We start from the raw sequence: 19,482 nt of genomic DNA, 5'->3' as shown, positions 1-19,482 counted from the left end.
ATGCATTTTACAAACTTTACAGAGGCGAGGATAAAACGTTATGGTATTGATAATAATTAAAAGAAGTATAAATGAAGACATCTTACTTTCTTATGTATCTCTACTGGTTCACCTACTACACTGGTTTCAACAGACACTGGCCCGTCTAAAGAAATGGAAAAAAGAAATGCCACTGTTTGCTAGTACAGACCAGACTGATATACCAAGAACAATCAACACATGCCAAAAACACTGAAATAGTCACACATATGCTTGCTGTGACGTTCAGATCAGTATATTAACCCTTTCCATGCTGCCGCGATTCTGCGCCTGTGCGGCAAAATCGCAAGTGGGCGGGTTTATGACGGCGCCCAGCCGTCATCAGCACACGAGCGCCGTAGTGCATGACGGCTGGGGGCCGTCATCAGCATGCAAGGGGTTAAAAAAACATAAACATTGTACCAAGCCCCTCTATGATTATTATCCTGACAATGGACCCTTACCCTATATGTATTATTGCTACTCCCAGCATGTGTGTCTGCAAAGTGACAAAAGTTAGCCCTTTACAAAAGAGAGTTAAAGTTGCCTGCATACAAACAATCTAAGGTGACAGTTTCCCAACTGGGCAGAAGAATTCAAAAGTGATGAGTGGAATGCTTGAATTAGCCCATCCACTATTAATTCCTCATGCTGCATTCCAGTCCATTCTTTTTTGCCCACTATGCCACCTCAGACAGGACTTAACCATATATTGGTCCTGCTCAAAAAGGACTCATGCATATTACACTTGAATGCAACCTCCTCTGAACAGGAACTTGGCAGTAGGTTGCAGCTTGGTTCCAGGAAAACAGTGTGCCCCAGACCAAAAGTGATGGTCTGGTGCGATAACAAAAATATTGACTTCCTATACTTAACCAGTAAAACCACAAATATCTTTGTTAAAAATATCGATTTTTGCTTATATTGAAAACACAAATATCTGAAACAAAAATATTGTCACCTTTAAATAAACATATAATATGGCAAACATATTGATCCACACATTATCGACTACAATAATATTGCCTAAATAAATATATTATACTTAATAAATATAAAACAATCACTTTTTATGTTAAACAATTATTTGAAATAAACCTAAACATGTTATGCACGTGTTTAAATTTAATTTAAATATATTATATCACTAAAATATGTATCATTCACCTCAAAAAAATATAAAACTAAAATAATAACAACACAACACAAAAAAATATTAGCATTAACTACAATATTTAGACAACAACCTATATATAGTTATAGTTAGAACCTAGTTTACATAGGAAAAGCATTTTTTGATTTACTATAACTTTGGCGTTGTTGTTCGCAAACTTCTCTCAAGTGGGGGCTAAGAAAAAAGGGGGTTCCCAAAAACTCTTTTCTCCATGTTAATTTCCATCGGAAAATTTAGCCAAGGCTACAGCCCCAACTGCTGAACAGAATTACACCAAATTTTGCAAAAAGGTAGCGCTTGGTACAGTAAGTGACCTTTTTTTTAAATGGTGTAAATCCGTTCAGTAGTGCTGAGATTTTTTTTTAAAAAGAGTCAAAAAATCAATTTCCCATAGGAAACTTTAGCCAAGGCTACAGCCCAAACTGCTGACCGGAATTACACCAAAGTTGGCAAAAAAGTACTGTTTGGCTCAGAAAGTGACCTTTTTAAAAATGGTGTAAATTCATTCATTAGTTGCTGAGTAACTCAAAAAATAAAAATATTGATATCTAGAGCCATGGTGGATCCACGGACCCTGCCGACCACAAGCTTTATTCTAATTGATTGTCAACACTCCAAACCAGGAAGTGTTGGAAGCCATCTTGTGATTCAGTAGAACTGAGTAACACAAAACAGTGAAACAAACGTGAAAAACAAGAAAAGGGGCACGGTACAAACACCCTGACCCTCTGACCCTAGGCCTGCTCAGGGGGTCCCACAAGGAAACCAAGGGCCATAAAAAGCCTTTTTTTCTAAAAATTGTCTGAATTCGAACTGGGGTCGTGAATCCGGCAGAGAAAAAAAAACAAAAACGAAGCGTAGGCTCCCGCGCTTTGTTGTATTGAAGCCCCCGGGTGGGCCAGGTCCTGTGGAAACTGAAAAAAATGTGTGCTACTTTTTAAATGTGTGGGGGGCCTCCAAGGTCTCCCCAAGCTCAGGGGACCACCACCCCCGGGGATTTTATTAAATGTTTTCATGGGGGCACACAGCCTCCCCGCAGCCCCGGGGACCGCCACCCCAGGGCTTTTTATTGAAATAAATAAACCTGCCCTGGGGACCACCACCACCCCGGGGCTGTGCACTAGGTAGGTGGGGGGACGCACAGCCCCCCTCCCCGAGCCCTTAAGGACACTGCTGTTTGCTATGGCAGGGCAGGAGTCTTGCGGTTCCCGCCCTGGATTTTGTAAGGGTAAGCAGGAAACCTGCTCTTGTTTACAAAATCCAAACCACATTGCTTTTCCACAAGGGGAGCTGCATGCTAGCAGCTCCCCATGTGGATAAGCAATGTCAGCTCCCGCAGGAGGTGGGGAGCTGGCGGGACCATGGGGGCATTGGGGCTCTCCCCCACGGTACCCGATGGAAAGGGCCGGCCCCGGGGGACGGGATCTCTGGGGCCAGAAGTGGCCCCCCTCCATCAATAAATTAAAAATAATTTAAAAATAAAATTAGGCAGAGCCCCGGGGGATGGGGTCTCTGGGGCCAGTAGAGGCCTTAGGAAGGGGCCGTGCAGCACCATTCCTTTTGAAATATTTAAAAAAATCTAATTGTGGCCATGCCTTGGGGGATGTGGTCCCCGGGGCTGAAATTTGCCTCAGGAGAGGGCCCCCTTCCCATCTTTTTTTCTTTCTTTTTTTTAAAAAAGAGCAGGCCCTCGGGAATTGGGACCCCAGGGCCTCAATTAATGTAAAAGAAGGGGGGCCACACAGCCACCCTTGTAAAATAAAATAAAGAATAATAAAGCTGGCATCGCTGCGGCAGCCCCGCCCCCTAACTGCAGAACTCAGCAAAATGCACCTCCTGGTGCGTTGTAGGTGGGTGAATTAATTTCCCTTGAGTACTGAGGGTCCCTGGGGGCCAACTAACCCACCAGGTATCTCCAGTATGGGACGAGTCATTGTGCCGTTTGAACCCCTGTATGATTGATGCAACAATCGCCAGGAGGAGTGTTTCAACTTTTGAAACAGGCTTACATTCTGAGCCTTTCTTGCCCCACCAGCCGGTATGAGATGACGTGGCTGGATGAGGTCCCAGAGTGATGGTGTCCAACATTGGTGCAGTGACTAAGTGGTGAGCCCTGACGAATCTGCCATAAGTTGAGAAGGCAGTGAAACATGTTGGCTGCAGGTATTGGTATGCAAAACTAAGCTACCAACCTTTTTAAATTGTTTTCATCAGAACACACCTAATTTAAAGAATAAAATTTTGTAACAGGTGTGCCTGGTGATTTTAATCACTTGTTGTGTCACTTAAAGGAGCGATTGTGAGTGCTCCTTGCTTGCACTTTATTCATTTTTTTCACATGCTAAGTTGCTTTATTTTGGACACTCTTTCTTCTTTTCTGAATCAGAATGACTACCAATGATGAGAAAGGGGTCGTAATTTGGTAACATCTGCCGCTTGCCCCGAGGGTGGTGCGCCCGTGAGGTGTCATTCTGTTTCATCACACTTTTTCTTTCACAGGTAGTAAGTGTGACTGTCTGGTTGAAACCTCTCGGGAATTTCCTTTATCTATATAAAGATTTGTTGTCGGATGAGACACATTTAGCATTCCCAACTACATAAGAGGGGATGCTCAACTGGAATTTGACAGTTGTGTTGTTTCCAGGTAAATAATAATAAGCGCCAAGTAACAGAGTGTTATCCGACGGTTGGGGTACAGGGTTTTTGTTATTGACATCTCCAGTATGCGCCAGGGAGCTGTGTTGCAAAGAGGTGTTCAGAGGCCACCGCCCTTTTTCACACCTCTCTGCAACGCAGCTCTGTGGCGCTCTGGGGCTAGTTGGCCCCTAGGGACCCTCAGGACTCAAGGGGAATTAATCTTCCAATTTACAACGCGCCAGGGGGCGCATTTGCACAGTGGTGCATGGAGGGGTCGGGCCTGATATACCAAGTGTGCAAATAGGTGTAAATTGGGGGATGAGGTCCCCTTTAATCCTGAGGGTCCCTTAGGACCACCTAGCCCACCAGGTACCTCCAGTAAGCGCCAAAGAGCTGCATTGCAGAGAGGTGTAAAAAGGGGCATGGCCTCTGGACTTTTATTCTTACCACACTGCATTTTTCCTTAGGCAATCTGCTTTCCTATTACAAGAGGACGATGCCTCAAATTTACCTCTATGGACCTCTATTGAAAAAACTTTTTTCCACCCTTTTTCCTTTAAAAATTCTTATCCTTTTCACATAGACCTTTATCCCTATCCTTTCCTATTTTTAATAACATTTCAAAAATCTTCCAATCTATCTTCACCTCTCACAAATCTCCTAAGGACCAATTCTTGCAATCCTTCATTTGGTACAACCAACACATTTGAATAAAGAACAATAACGTTTTTTGGAAAGATTGGCACACTAAAGGACATCATTGGACTTTTCAACTTTTTGATGGTGATATTAGTATTTCTTTTGCCAATGCCCAAATGCGTTTCTTATGACCCTCTTCCTGGGAATTTAAATTCAATTATTTAATCACAGAGATTCAATTTGCTTAAAATAATTTTGTATCTACCCCTGTATTTCCCTCTTCTTCACCTAATATACTTTCTATTTTGGAGTTTACCCCTTCTGCTTCACAACTATATAAACATCTCCTTCCTCAACCAACCAATCAAGATAAAACAGAAGTAGAGTTACTCTGGGAAAAAGATATCCAGCTTACTTTTCCCATCCATATTTGGAACAAGGTTTGGTTGAAAATAAGATCTTCCAGAGCAGCCAACACCACACAGACATTATTTTATATTTACAATAGACTTATGTTAACTCCTGTTTTATTGTACAAGATAAATTCAACCCTCTCTGCTTCTTGTTGTTCTTGTTCATTCAACAAAGTGGATTTAAAACATATGTTATTCGATTGTCAACATATTTACACATTTGGCAGCAAATAAATGACATATTTCATACGCAAGTCCTACTTACCTTTGTTAACATTTTCCTAGGGAGTGTCTCTGAAGATTGTGATTCCCGTGTGACCACTTTTTACATATTAGACTTACTCCTTGCTGTTGCCTTTCAGCAAATCACCAGGGAATGGAAGGATTCTACTAACGTATCTTATCGGACCTGGTGGTATGCAGTTTGTTACAACCATAGACTAGATAGAGCATATCTCTCTCCAATTTCCCTTGCTATTAAACAAGACACCTTTGGCTAGCCTTAACTACCTTTTTAGATAATTCTGCTATGAATGCATGTGCTCATAATCCCCGAATTGAGGAAGCTCCTAAACCTCCATGAATGTTTTTTAAACACTACAAACAACGCAATATATTAATTGGTCTATTTTTTTCTTACTCTCAACTTGGATGTTATTTACTGTACTGTGATTATACCTAATTCTATAATTTGATGATTGTCCCTTTTTCCCCTCCTTTCCCCACTATCTCGCATATTTTAATAATATGCTTGTGCTTATTATATTGTATTTAATTAATTACAAATAAAATCTCTTTTAAAACTTAAAAACCAAAAAGCAAGGAAATTCAACAGTTATACATGAATGACATAACTCGCACCACCATAGATTCCATATGTCATGATTCATGTAATATGTGAGGTCATAAGCAGTGCATCATAGCGGTACAAGTTATACTTAAGTCCTTAAAGAATATCTGGTGAATTCCGAGTAGTTTTGTTTTTAAACTGTTTTTTACTTATTAGAAAACATACTTAAAACTCCACTTTAACTGTTGTTTTTCAGTGAATTTCAATGCTTTTTTTTAACGTAACTATATCTTAGAACAATATGTCTGAAGTCAAACACCCCTGCACCCTCCACACACACGCCAGGCACAGCCTTTGCCCAAGCATATCAAGCAGTTGGGTGCAGGGGTTAGCCTGAGCCCATCCCTTTATCCTGCCTTAAAACATTTGTTTTTTCAGTGAGTAAATAAATAAATATGTGTGTTTGTGTGTGTGTGTGTGTGTGTGTGTGTGTGCGGGTGTGTGTGTGTGTGTGTGTGTGTACGCTTCAGATGGCAAAATATGACTTGTATATGTGCATATATCTACATATGTATAATTAGATATAAATAGCTACAGTCATACAAAGTTAGACAAAGTGCAATTTAAATATTCTAAGCAAACAATACTGCTTTACAATGAAAGGACACATTAATATGCGCGAAGAGACGCAGTACCTGTTTATTTATTCTGTGTCCCATCCGAACACACTCAGCTGTGGTGGTTAGACATAACGAGGAGGGGGGCAAGACAATATCTGGGCCACCTTCCCTTTTACGCTCCCTTCTAGAGACGCCAATGTTTTGACATCAGGTAGTGAAGAGTGTCAGTATAACTTCAGAAAAAAAGCCAGCATTGCAGTGTTTTATGGGATGCTAAACATATCCCTTCTTTCGAGGCACTCTATAGGCTCTTTAGCTCGGTATAGGTTGGCAGCTAATTAAATCCAAAACGCTAAAGTTAGCTGTGTTAACAAGTTGAACGACAGCCATCGGGAGTCCTTTTCTGATTTAAAAGATGACTGTTGTCGGATAGGTTGAAGTCAGAAAAATTATATGTTTTCAAATGCCATTATAAAGAGCCATCTAGATTGGCGAGGGTTTTTGTCTATGCATGTAAAGTAAGAGTAATGTTTGAATGGGAACGTAATTGAACCTGCTCATTTCAGCTATCACAGCTCCCTCTTAATCCTTTTGAAACTCACATTAGTTTTAAACATTTGTAGCTAAATGTCAGCCCCACTATTGGTTTTCATGACTCTGTAAGTAAATCTGCATGCTGGACAATGCTTCGGAAAACACATTTAAACATTAGACTTGGCTTACTATGGTTTTGTGCACAAAGTAGATATTGTGATTTAGAAATCTGCATTACAATTAGTTTCCATAAAAAAAGCTTAAGAGCTTGCATTTGTTAGAATAAAAGTGCTTGCGGCACAGGAATTCCCTTGACATACAGATTGCTTTTCTGTCGATATCTGACACTCAAAGCGTTTTCTTTTTAAGCAGAACCGTGACGTATGTCACAGTCAGCCAGTGCTGTATTTGTGACTAGGATGAGGGCCAGAGAGTTATAATGACTTGCTTTTACACAGGGCTGTAGACACTGTAGTAAATTGTGTAGATTTGCAGTCATGCTCAATAATTTATATGCTGTGTTGTATTGTACCTCGTAGAAAATTTGTGATTAGAACAAGGAAATGAAAGTACATTAAAAACCATATAAAAGGAATTTAAAGTCCAATTCCAATTCCAAAAATTCTTTATTTCGGCCACATAGGCCATAAAAGATGCAATAAATACAGTACATATATTTAAAACACAGTATTTACATATAAAAGATTCTACTGGACCTGCATGGGGTAAGGGATACAAGGTAGTACAAGTTCAAGAAGACATTTTCTTCCTTATTATCCATGCTGCCATTAAAAATTTTGAAACAGCAAAGACAATATGGCCCAGAGTGTTGGTTTTCATGACCCTATAGGCCTGTATGTACTTCCTGAAGCCCAGGTTCCGACACAAAGGTGCTATCCAACGCCTCCTCGGGCTCTGGTAAGCATGGCAACCAAACATTATGTGTAGATCATCTTCATCATGGGCTTTACAGCATGGACAGAGTTTGTCACCCCCTATGGACCATTTGTAAGTGAATACTTTAGTGGGGAGTGTACCAAACCTCCATTGCAAGAACAGTTTCCTCGCCAAGAGAGGAAAAATAAAATCCATAAAAGGTTCAAACACATAAGAATTTTTGGATTCCATAAAACGTCCCGTCAGGGTGCCACTATTATGAGCATTATCCATGTCAACCAGGTTTTTGTTCTTATACAGCTGGGCAAGAGTTTTACGCGTAATCCTTTGACAGCCCTGAGCTGGGTCATCCCATAAGTCTGGCAAGTTCAGACTAAACAGTTCCGACTTGATAAATGCCAGCCAGGGAATTTTGCAGTTGGCATTCAACCTCATAACATGAATAAGGTCCTGTCTATAATGATACAGTTCCTCGGTGGTCCATATCCGATGCCAAAACTTCACGGGTTTCGACAGAAGATCCTCAACAATAGAGGGAAGGCCCAAGTCTAGTCTAAGGGGGAGGAGTGGCGTACCTTGCGGGAGAGCAAGTAGGCGTCTCAAAAAACTATTTTCCACACCTGCCAGAACCTTCCCTGCTTTATGTCCCCACAACTCACTACCATACATGGCTGCTGCCTTCGCTTGGGACCTATATGTTTCCAGGGCCGGGCTTACAGGCTTAAAGGTGGACTTGTTAGCCACCTTCAAGAGTGCGCCCGATAGCTGGGAAAGTTTCAGCCTAGATCTCGCTACCTAGCAGTCCCATGATAAATTTTCTTGAAGTGTTACCCCCAAATATATAAAGGTCGAGACCCTCTCAAGACTAGTTTCCCCCAGTTTAGGATTGGGTCTAGTTTTGGCAGGGGGGTTGAAGATCATAAACTTAGTTTTTTCCGTGTTCACCTCCAACCCATGTTGGCGACAAAAAAGGCCAAAACCATTCACAATCCTCTGAATCCCCATGGGGGATTTGGAAAGCAGGAGGGTATCGTCAGCAAACATTATTGCCGGGACCCTCCTGCCTGCCAAAAGCGGGGCATCATTGTCCTTAACAGCGTCAAGATGTTGAATGACGCTGTTAATGAAGAGACAGAACAGGGTCGGGGCCAAGACACAGCCCTGTCTAACGCCTCGACGGACCGGAAATTTGCCCGAGAGCTTACCATCCCTCCCACACCTTACTTGTGCATAGTTGTTCTCATGCAACCTGATGATGATACTAAGGAGGTGGGGGGGGTACTCCTAGCTTTTGCAAAACCTCCCATAGTTTCCCTCTAGGGACTAGGTCAAAGGCTGACCTCAGGTCCACGAAGACCATGTACAGTCTTCCTCCCTCTAACGTTACCGTCTTCCAATATAGGAGAAGGAGGCGGAAGATTTGGTCCATGGTCGACGTGTTCTTTCTGAAGCCAGCCTGGAGGGGGCTCATGATGTCATTATCCTCCACCCAGTCTAGGAGATGGTTAAGGATAAGGCGCGCAAAGAGCTTTTGGGGTACATCTATTAGGCTAATAGGCCTGTAGTTGGCAGGGAGCAGAGTGGATCCCTTCTTATGAATTGGAACAATCTCTGCCCCCAGCCAGGTCCCGGGGATTGCCATACCTCCTAAAATGGCATTGAAAAGAATGAGAAGGTATGGACCCCAGATGTCCGGGTGATGCCTGAAAAGATCCCCGGGTAACCTATCCAGACCTGGCGCCTTCCCCAACGGTAAATGCTCCAGGGCCGCCTCCACTTCCCCCAGGGATAGTTCCATGCCAACGACCTGAGAGCCCGGGGGCGCTAGCAGGGCTGTATCAGGGCAGGAATTAATGTCTTGGTAAAGTGCCCCAAAGTGGGCCTCCCAAACCACGGGGGCAATGTTGGGTTCAATTGCTTTTTCGAGTTCCCCTATCCCATTATTTACAAGGGCCCAAAATTTCCGGGAGTCCCTAACTTTTAGGGCATCATGAAGGTCCTGCCAGTGGTTCCAGTCCCACTCGGTCCTAGCGATCGCCATCACTGATTTGTAATACTTCCTAAGGTCGCGTACCTTGGCCTTATTTGACCCCTCTTTTATTGCAGCAATGAGCTCAGATGTTGCTGCCCTACAAGAGGAGGTATACCAGGTGGGAACATGGGTCTTTTTCTTTCGGATTGGCACCACCGGTGAAATACCTCAGCCAAATCCCTCACTAGGTCCTGATGTATATTACCCAGTTTCTCATTATATTCTGGGATTCTTGGTTCATTTAGAAGTACGTCCACCTCCATAAACCTTGGGAGTGCCAACTCATATAGCTTGTTGATGGCCTCTTCTGAACTCACAAGCTTTCCCCACTTAACCCGGCGCCTATTTGTTGTAAGGAGCAATTCCCCCGTGTCTTCCCCTCGATTTGTTACTGATGTAGCCACTGAAGGCAGAGGGCACTGGATGATTAAACAAAGGGCATTGTGGTCACTATCTGACCTATTTATTACCCTAAAGTCAAGGACTTTTGGCCAGAGTGAAATGTCCAACATGATATAGTCTAGCCTCGACTCATGGCCCCTTCTATTGAAAGTACACACTGAGGGGGTATCGGAAGGGGTACGACCATTACAGGCCCTCAGTGCGTAGTTCAAGGTAAGGGACATGAGTTGTATTGCTAGGGGGGACCAGGCTTTGGGGTGAGGGGAAGACGAGGGTGGGACCCCCCAGTAGTCATCCTCGGCCGTAAGGGCACCATGCAGTAGGCCTTCCAGGGGTTCAAAGTGGCAATTGAAGTCTCCTCCAAGCACCACCTTGAGATCTCCCGGAAGTTGACCCAAAAAGGAGGACAGATCGTTTAGGGTCGGTGATTCATTTGGCGTGGCAACTGGTCGCGAGTAGACATTAACAATAGCCCACGGAGGTTTGCCAGGCCATGTGAGCCGAACACACTGAATGTCCTGCGAGTACGTATGTACCTGTTCCGCCTGGCACCCAGTGTGACTCGCAATCCAGATTGCCAATCCACCTGACGGCCTCCCCCTTCCACTCCATTTGGCAGGGATTTCAAATATTTCAAACCCTCTTCTAGTTTGGGTGTCCCTCGCCCATGTTTCCTGAAAAAGGAGGATGTCACTGCCACCTACTAGGTGATCCCACTCCGGTGAGCCTTCCTTATTTGCAATTCCTGCCACATTCCAGGAGAGAATTCTCAACCCCGGATCTGGTGGTAGAATACCTTGGCCTCCTGTAGGAGGTTGCGCAATGACTATGTATGGGTTAATGTCTGACGAAACAATATTGCAAACCGCGATGGCGGATGGGCCATCCAACTCCGCCACCCCAGGTTGCAAGATATGGTCAGACCCGGTGTTAAGTGGGGGTCCCTGTTGACCCAGACTATCGTCCGTAATATCCATTCGAACTTTAGCGGTATCCTGCGGACCGTATTCAGTTACAGGGGCTGTACTCAATCTCACCCGACTTTGCACCTCATCCACCAACTTCCCAGGACCAAGAGAAGTCTCCCCGGTTTGTGGTCAGTCGACCTGATCCAAACAGGAAAATCTATTATGATGTATAAAATTGGCCTGGTCAGGTGGTAAGTAATGCCTTGATCTATAACGTGAGCCATCTACAGCAAAGCCTACTCTGGTCCACCCCTTCTCCCTCCCTACTCCCGTGTTGCTAACAATTGGATAGAAGTGTGAAAGGGGTACTAGTTCAATGTTGGACTTGTCAGGCCTTACAAGCCAATTGCAGATGTAGTTGGCGACGTGTGGGCTTTTAAAACTTACAATGATACAATCCCCTACCCTATTCTTTAGAGTAGGGCCAATCCATGGGATCCTCCTAACCATCAAAACCTTGCCTTTCAGGTTTGGGGGCAGCGGCCTATTAATACTAAGCCAGCTTATAACCTTGTTACGTAGAGAGTCTTGGGGCTCCCTTATATCACCAGTTAACTCAGGTACTCCCACCATAATTGCCGTGTATGGAACTGCTTCTGGGGGCAAATTAACCACCCTGCGCCTATCAGGGGGGGGAGTGATACCACCAGTGGGGCCATTGGTGGAACTCGCTACCCCCCCCGGTAGTGGCGCAGGAGGAGGTTTAGATCTCCTGGGAGCCGGGACAGGGGGCCTAGACGCTAAAGGTAGCAAAGGGCGCGCTTGGAGAGCAGGCGCACCGTTTGTGCTCAGCGCTACCCTATTAGAGACCTGGGACGGTGCAGAAGACAATGGTCTATTCCCAGATGGATCCCGGGGAGCTACAGGAGCATTTGTAGCTAACCCAGGGTTTTTCCCTATGTGGCTGTTTTCCAAGGCCTGGAGTCTACTCTCTATGGCATCCAATTTAGCTGAGATGGGGATTAACAAATTCTTAATAGTGACTGTGAGTGAATTGATTATTGTATCAGTACTATTAGAAGTTGCCCCACCAAAGATAAATGGGCCCGATGGCAATGGTAGGGGCACAGAAGCTGAAGGGCCCATGTCATCCGACCTAGACCCTGATAGAATGAGCTCAGGGGAGGCCGAGATGTCTGTACTATCATCCTGGTTTGATTCAACTATATCAACTTTGGCCCTTTTTGCCTTCCTTGATTCCCTGGACCTTTTCCTTTTTGGAGGTTGTTCCACTCCGATGCCTGCAGGCTCTATAAGCAGGGCATCCTGTCCCGCTTCATGCAAGTCCAATCCCATATTGTCCGGAATGGCAGAATGGTCAGAGTTCCCAGATGGCCGGGAAGAGTTCCTATCCCTCTGCGTTAAAGGAGTTCTTAACTGCTGAAGGACCGACTCAATGGTCTGGTCAATACTGTCCAGTAGTGACATATGGGTGGCGTCCAAAGGAATGGGTGTGCTAGCATCTGTTGAAAAAGTATCCCCATGGTCCAAAAACACATTTTCGGAACCCATCTCGAGGTGCGTTTCTGCGACTGAGTTGCATTTGCTAGTTTGAGTACTCGCCTTTGGAAAGAATTTTTCCAGAGTGCTTAAACCTTGTTGGGCAGACTTACTCCGTAAAGTTCTAGTCGCCATTATGGAGTAGGTGGAAAGGGGCTGAAGGGCAGGAAACGTCAGAGGGGTGGCCCGGTCCGGTCTCAACCGGCCTCTAACGGCCTAAAACGGCCCGCTCTTTGCCCGGTCTTCGCCCGCTTCCTCGCCCGCGCGTGTCCCGCATGCGCGTTCGAGGCGGGGTTAAAATAGAGGAGGAGAGAAGGGGGCGGGAAGAGGAACCAGGTGCGCTCGATTGACGGCGCAAGCACTGCTGGACCTCGCAGTCCCGCTCCCTGTGCAGATGGCGTTGTAGTCGCTCCCCCAGCCGAGGTGACCGAGCCGAGATGCTCCCAGGTCCCTGGAAATGTCAGTCAAGAGGCTCCGCGGTAGTTATTGCCCCCAGGACGGCCAGAAACAAAATCCAATTTTTTCCACGCAGCACGAGCGGCACCCGCACCAGCGGGGGCCGCGAGGAGTTTTTTATCTTCCAGCAAAGGCCAGGGAGGTCGGAGGGAGAAGGGGGCGGGAAGAGGAACCAGGTGCGCGCGATTGACGGCGCAAGCACTGCTGGACCTCGCAGTCCCGCTCCCTGTGCAGATGGCGTTGTAGTCGCTCCCCCAGCCGAGGTGACCGAGCCGAGATGCTCCCAGGTCCCTGGAAATGTCAGTCAAGAGGCTCCGCGGTAGTCATTGCCCCCAGGACGGCCAGAAACAAAATCCAATTTTTTCCACGCAGCACGAGCGGATACAACTTCAGATGAGGGGAGGAGAGTGGGGAAGTGTGAGAAGCGCAAAGTGGTTGGCAAGCGCAACAGGTTTGGATTTGTTTGCTCATTTGAAGATGCGAATTATAAATATGGTTGTGAAGAAACAGACTGTGTGATGCTGTGGCGTGTAATAAGAGCATCCAGACTCATCCATAAGCCCAACTTTCTTCAAAATCTACATAAAGCGTCTATCCAGTGTAATTTGCGTACACAACCTCAACATCTTCTTCTGTGTTGATGATACACAGTTTATTTTCACCCAATCGAGCGGAATGCTCATGACACTAGGAACAAAGTCACCACCTGCATGACCCAAGTCGCCAACTGGATGAAGTGCAACTTCCTCAAGCTCAACACCGACAGAACAGAAATAGAGATTTTCCACACGGCCACTGCCTCTTGAAATTCCACCTGGTCGACAGTCAATCTCGGACCCACACTCATCCCAAGCACCCATTCCAGGAACCTCAAGATCATCATTGAAAACAAGCAGGACATGACTACTGAAGTCAACGCCAACACAGCAATATGCTTCCATGCCCTGAGAATGATCAGGAAAATCTTCAAATGGCTCCCAAACAACACCCGCAAGACATTCACAAATGACCTCATCACCAGCAAGTAGAACTACAGAAACACACTATACAGCCGATTCAGCAAGCAACTCATCGGAAGACTACAAACCATCCAGAATGCAATGGCCAGACTCACTCTCGACCTCCCATAGACAACACACATTATACCTCACCTCAGACAGCTCCACTGGCAACCATTACAAAAGAACGTTCACTTCAAACTTCTCACCCACACCTTCAAGGCACTGCACAAAATATGCCCTGCCTACCTGAAAAACACCTCTCCTTCCAACAAACCCTTCAGCCACCTCCGCTCGCCCAGACTGCTAAACGCACACACATCATGCAAACACAAAGAACGTTCCAGAGGTCAGTCCTTCTTCTAGATCACTTCTTAAATGTGGAACTATATGCAACTACATATTAGAGCCTCCAACTGTCTTCTTGAGCTCTGCAAGAAGTTGGAGACCTGACTCTCCAACTGACCAACCCCACCTAGGTGGAGCTAGACAATAACCTGGTCTGTACCAGAATACCTTCTTGAGTAACAGTGAGCTCAACAAATGCTCACAACATACCACAACATAACATAACATAACATGACTAACCCTGGGCGAAGAACTACGCTCCGTTCGCGGAGCTTGCGGAGTTTTGGCAACTCCGCGTTCTACGGAGAACGCGAAGCTGTCGATTACTCCGCAATCCGGTGCGTAGCGTAGTTCTCGCGCGCTGAATAACATTATCGCGTGCGCCGGGGTAAGTTCGCGCGATATTTGACGCGATCACGCACTTTGGCAGTGCGAACGAGAAGGTGAGTTCCCGAACATGTCTAACACACAGCTATCTCGAGCATGCAGGCAGCGCCCCGAACACGCGCACCGCGCTCCCGAAGACGAAAAACGGCGCGCGAACGGGTCTAGCAAGCTACTACGCATGTCCGCGGAGCTACGCGAAGGTCGCGGAGTGCAACTGCGTCTTCGCGTAGCTCCGCGGAGTGCGGCTCCGCGAACTACGCCCAGGGTTAAACATGACATGGCATGACATTACATAACATAATACAACACAACACAACAAACAACATAACATAACAGGTGTTATGGGGGTGATAGCGTGCTATTGCAGAGAGGGGATTAGCGGACTTTAATGAAAGTTGAGTGCTAGGTTGGTTGTATAGGGGTTTAGTTTAACAGATTTGTTCTTTTAGAAGAAGTATGTAGAATGTGGGCATATTGTGCTGAAAGTAGTGATGTTTTGCTATAAGCTAATATCAAAGTGATGTGTATGTGGCAGCATAACAATACTGCGGGGGGCACATGGCATTGTGATGCAGTCACATGGACAGGTAGTAAAGTGCAATATAGGAGTGTGAGAGTGCTGGGTGGTGCAGAAACTAATATGAATTGGAAGTGCTTTATTGCTGGTGGTAGTAAAATGTTGAAGTACAGTAGTGCAATGGTGTTGGTATGTTTATTCAGGGCCAGATTCACAAAGGTTCACTTACTCCTCACATAAACATATAGATATGTACTATTTCTTTATGTGCAGAGGTGTCCACCTCAAGTGCGGAGTTTCTACAGTCATAAAGTCACTATTAATTTGCTGTTTTGTGAATGTCTCAAAAAAGTAAGTTTACACAAACGCGTATGTTTACCTTTGTGTACCAGGCCCTCTGTGTTTTGGGGTGTCAGTGTAGTGCCAGAGGTGTTAGTATGATGCTATAGTGACTGGTGCTTTAAGGTGGAGAAATGTGCTGATGGATGGTTAAAATTGGGTGTCAAGCAGAGGTAGTCCACAAATGGAGTGATAGTTAACTGTCCAGTGACGTTCTGTTACAGTGCATGGCTGAATAGTGATAAAACAATGATGATGTTGGATTATTATGGCTGTAGTATGGGGTTACAGGGTGGTGCTATGTGTACTTTTGCAGTGCAGGATAGACAGTGTGTTCCTGATTGACAATCGCTTCTATGGGATTGTTGTGTGGTTCTAGGAGGTTGGGCCTAAGGTTCTATTGGTGATAGGGAAATGCTGGCCAGTGGTAGTATAGGAAGTAGTATGGTGCTTAGGTGGCCATAAAGTTTTGATGTGATAGTGTGATTATAGAGTTGGTGGTTGTGAGAAAGTGGATTATAAATTTTAATTGGTGGTATTCAACCACAAGTAGTAATGTCACTGTGTTGTTAGGGCCAGTAAAGGTTTCAATAGGAATAATGTAACCCCTTCCCTGCGGTGTGAATTTCGCTTCGGTGCGGGGATTTAATTAGGGGCGTAACCCCTTGTGTGCTCAGGACGGCCCCCGGCTGTCCTACGTCACACTGGGCATGTGCGCAGGACGGCCGGGGGCCGTCTGAAATCCGGCCACTAATTAATTCACTAGCGCAGGCACGGAATTCGTGCTGCGCTGGGGAATCGGTGGCGTTCGGATGACCTCTGGCCGTCCTGCGCACACACCCAGAATGACGTAGGCCAGCCGGGGACCGTCCTGAGCACACAAGTGGTTAAACCCGCGCTTAACCCCTAGTAGCTATGGCACAGACAGACAGGCTAAATTTAAGAATATGTATAAAGCATTTAGTAGAGCCAAAACATTTGAAAAGAAGGACACAAAACACAATAAAAGCCCCATTCCAATGTATACGAACAGAGAGTGTTTTAATGATTTCAAGATGTCATTAAAATGCCAAAAATCCAATAAGGGGAAATGGAGATATGACTTTTTAAAAGTTGTATGTAAATATAGCACCTCAAATCACAAATCGCCAACCGTGGGCAATTAGTCTCACTGGACTGGGACAAGGCTAGGGGTTAAGGGCGAGCACAATGGAGAGCGGTTTAGATACAGAGACCAGGTTCGTCCCAGTCTAAAGTTATACTTAAGGCCTGATTATGAGTACGGTGGTCCCATGACCACTGTACCTGCTGCAGGTCTGACTACTGCCTCCTCTGCAGTCCAACCACCAGATTAAGACCATGGTAGTCAGACCACCACAAGACCGCCACCACCGCCACGATCCTGGATCCCGCGGTGGTGTCGGTGGGCAAAGTGGTGGGGAATGGAGGTAGTGCTGATGCCGGAATCTCTAAGCTGATCACAACATGCATTTCCGCCGACATTTCATGGTGGGACTCTGTCATGAAAAGGTCAGCCGAAAGGCAGGGAACAGACCCCTTACAGGGCCCATGGGCATTTTGGCCGATTGGTCACTGTGGCTGTGGGCACATGTGTGTGCCCCCTTGTGCATGCACTGTGTGCTATGCATGACATGGTGCATGGCAACCGTGCGGTCATAACAGTTCAGGCTCTGCAGTGCAGCAGCATTGCCTTCCGGCTCTCTCTGTGAGCCAAAGCATACTGCCACCCCAAGACCCCCGCCAGCACACCACCAGCCCGCCGCTAGACTCCAAATGCAGTGGTCGAGATGACGCCACCTTGGTGGTGTTCCCTCGACCGCCAAAGCTGCGGCTTGGCGGTCCGACTGCCAAGATCATAAAAAGGCTCTTAGTCTCTGAAATTAAAGTCAAAAGTCTTCTCTTGGGCAAGGCAGAAGGCTGTGTCTGAATTGGGCTCCATGAGCCTGGATAGCAATTGGACAGAGACCCAGCGAAGTCGTTAACTTTGGCAGGAAGGCACTGAAAGGAAGAAATTTAAAATTTGCACCCAAAGAAGGTCCCTTGCCTTCTGAATAACTTTGGTGCCTTCACATGATGAAGATTTTAACTTCGGACTTAGTCACTGTTTGGGGAAACCGGATTATTCAAGCATGGCAAGGCTGCCTGCCAACTGTAGCATAAAAGGACTCCACAAGACCGGATACCTTCTCCGCAATGTCCTTCTGAAATGGATTTGCCACTGTGGAAAAGCCCAGAGTGAGAGTGGCCCGGCTCTTTGTCCCAGCGGCAACGCATCTTCGTCAGATTGACTGGCAGATTTGTCCCAGTCTTCTGTCATTACTCCAGATAAAAAGTATTGTACATTTTCAAAGTCCTAGTGTTGGACCTGCGATGGGCAAGCCCAGCACAAAGGGGGTAGCTTGGCTCAAGTGACAAGGCAAGTGAAGGCTGTAGTGTTAAGCCGGCTCTGACCCAATAATAACTCCCTGCACACCACACAAAAAGAAGGACACCACACCACTGTTATAGAAAAATACGTTTCGTTTATGTAAAAGTTCTCTGGGTTTGAAGGAAGTTCACTTAGGTAATCACATTCACATTTCTTACATGGGTTTGATTAGCTGTGTATTGGTTTCTCAGGAATAAATAGTTGGACTGTAATAAATAAATATACTGGATAAATATCAGGATTCAATACATTAGAATAAATATCAGCAATGACTGGAATAAATATCAGCAATGACTGGAATAAATATCAGCAATGACTGGAATAAATATCAGCAATGACTGGAATAAATATGACTTGACAGTTTCCTAGCAGGTTAGATACTGATTGTTTCACATAAATATCACAGGGTCATTCTGGTATCGCTGCCACCAATTAATCACTTTCAGGGTAAACACATTACGTTTGTCATTCAATGCGGAATGCGTGCTCTTACAGTTTTTGAAGTGTTCACGGGTTCGGGCTCTCTGGGCACAAGATACGCGCGATAATCCCTTAGTTGCACTCACAACTCATTGCGCGTATATCTGGAAGATAAAGGCATAAAATGACTACGGCAATTACACTCCGCGGTCAGCCGGTTCAATGCTACTGCTGCCGGAGGAGTCTGTGCGCTTCTGTCAGCGCAGGCGGGGTTTCCGAAGGCGGCTCCAGTTCACGAGTCTTGGGACCGTCGAACGGGCTGCCGGAGGGGCCAAAACACCTGCGCGCACAGTTCAAAATGAGACCGCATCACAGTTCCACAACAACGCGGCAACTTCAGGGGTAGAGACGGCCCACCTCACTTCGGCGGCGCCGGTAAGCGCTCCAGTCAGTATGGCACTTCTCCCAAGGGCGAAGGGGGGTTCCAGGGGCTCCGCGATCCTCCCTCCGAGCTCACTCACGGGGGGGTTCCCGCCCACACACCAGCTCCCAAGTCACTCGGGCAGGGCAGAGACAGTAATCTCGCCCCAATGAAGGCCAGCCTTTCCCCGCCCCAGCGCAGCACCTCACCTTCTATCCACAAACAGCGCGTCGACGGCGGTGGGTTCGGAGACGTCTGAACGCCCGCCAGGAGGCACTTAAGTTGAAGGTGGCACTTTAAGAGTTGCGGTTGCGATCTCACCACTGGGGGGGCGGGGAGGCTCTAACTATGGCCAAAGTCTCTGAGGGGCAATTGGGCACTCGCTGACCAGGCGCTGAAGGCTAGAGGACACTGCTCACGCTTCTGACTGGAACGCCAGTCAGGGTCCACGCCAGCAATCTCTGCTGCTCTTCTGCCTGAACTATCAGCTGCCTCAGGGGGTTAACAGGGCAGGTGTCAATCT

At 46.1% G+C, this 19,482-nt stretch overlaps 1 long non-coding RNA gene across 3 annotated transcripts in view; it reads right to left on the bottom strand.

Moving 5' to 3' along the window:
- Nucleotides 1-19,482, bottom strand: part of LOC144821739 (uncharacterized) — a 511,371-nt gene that overhangs the window by 454,421 nt on the left and 37,468 nt on the right. For all 3 annotated transcript variants that reach the window (XR_013608413.1, XR_013608415.1, XR_013608414.1), the window contains exon 2: nucleotides 87-145. This is a non-coding gene — a long non-coding RNA (uncharacterized LOC144821739). The remainder of the gene's footprint in view (nucleotides 1-86; nucleotides 146-19,482) is intronic.

Source organism: Lissotriton helveticus, chromosome 2_2 (genome assembly GCF_964261635.1).
Source record: "Lissotriton helveticus chromosome 2_2, aLisHel1.1, whole genome shotgun sequence".
Taxonomy (NCBI): domain Eukaryota; kingdom Metazoa; phylum Chordata; class Amphibia; order Caudata; family Salamandridae; genus Lissotriton; species Lissotriton helveticus.
Note: the sequence above shows the minus strand (reverse complement) of the source record. Positions and strands in the feature narration are given on the sequence as shown.